Below are 1,767 nucleotides of genomic sequence, written 5' to 3' on the forward strand. Positions count from 1 at the left end.
ACAAATACTTGAAGGAACGATACTCTCTCATCACTTTATTATTTATCGACAGTATATATTTGTGTGTGTTTTTAGACCCAATAAGTTTTGGGCGTCATTGCCTGGGATTTAGATATTAGCTACTTGTCTGAAATAAGCTTTCATTTGTTTTTGTTCAAGATTTAGTTTGTTTTGCTGTCAGACTATACAGTTGTTCACATTGAATGCTAAGAAGACGTAACAGTTTGATCAATCTTCCGCCTTTTGATCCTAAACCCGCAAGACTCTTCCACCGGTTAAGGAGGAAGGCGAAAACAAGAGCAAGAATTGCATAGTTGGGCATCATAGTCCAATCAAAACTAATCGAGATGGTGGAAAATGAAGAGCGACCACTGACGAAGGTCGCAAGGCCTAATCTTGATAATATGACTTAGGCTATTGTGAAGCCTGACATCACGGGTCACTTTGAACTCAAACAGTACATGGTGTAGCTAACTTAGTCCACAGGCAGCATGTGGTTCTCTCTCATGAAGATCCGCAGAGGCACATTCAGAACTTTCTGGAAATTATGGATACTTATAATTATCCAAACATTTCCAAGGACTATGTTAGACTAACATTGTTTCCCTTTTCACTGCCAGGGTAAGCCAAAGGATTGCTACAGAAGGAGCCCGCAAACTCGGTCCACACTTGGGATGATCTAGCACGAAATTTGTTAATTAATTTTTTCCCATAAAAGAAAACTAAGTCGCTGAGAAGCCATATTCTTGGGTTCCAACAACGAGATGGTGAGACTCTTTGTCAAGCTTGGAAAAGATACAAGAAACTACTCAGAGACTGCCCACATCATTGTCATACTGATTAGGTGTTGGGACATACTTTTGTGGATGGGATGGGCAAGACCTCAAAATTAAATCTTGATTAAGCTTGTGGAGAAAGTTGCATGCAAAAGCCATACAGTGAAATTCAAACTCTGCTGAAGAATTTCATTGCAAACGATCATAAATAGCAAGGCGTGGGTGAATGAAGAAGGACGATAAAATAGAAAGCATCAGGTACACTCGAACTAGATGAGGTGTCGGCCATGCGAGCAAAAATTTCTATACTAACGAATCAAGTGGCTAAGATAGCAATGGGTCAAGGGCATTAGATGCAGCAGGTTTAGAGGATGGCCATATGTTGTGAAATTTGTGGAGATGGTCATGTGAGTGATCATGTCCAGTGAATCCCAAATTTATTTCTTATGTGGGCCAACAAGGTAGAGGTCCGATGATCCAGAATACAAAATATGGAAACACCTATTATCCCAATTGGAGGAATCACCCGAATTCTCATGGGGAGGAAACCAGGCCACTCAAAATCAATACAGGCCTCAAGGGAACTACAATCAGCCTTAAAAGCCTCCCAACCAGGTAGAAGAAAGCATCAATGATATGTTAAAAAAGCTATTAATTGACAACGAGCAGCTTCGAATAGTGTATACGGCTAAAATCGAAGAGTCCAATTTTATGATCATTATGACGCTCCATATCCCGTTTTAAGAAAGCTCGAGGAACTGCTCGAGGTTCGACCCCGAGGTTTCCCTATGTTCGACCTCGGGGCAATGCAAATCGGTGGCTATGATGGACAAGTAGGAAATTCCCAAAACACATGGTTAGAGCTGACCAGGTCTACAAGAATAGTACATGTCCGTACCGTGACATTAAATGGCTGTAGCTACCGCATATCTTTGTAACAAATGGTTGTACCAGCCGCATATCTTTGTAATAAATGCACCTGTACTATGTT

This window comes from Nicotiana attenuata, unplaced genomic scaffold, assembly GCF_001879085.1.
Source record: "Nicotiana attenuata strain UT unplaced genomic scaffold, NIATTr2, whole genome shotgun sequence".
Taxonomy (NCBI): domain Eukaryota; kingdom Viridiplantae; phylum Streptophyta; class Magnoliopsida; order Solanales; family Solanaceae; genus Nicotiana; species Nicotiana attenuata.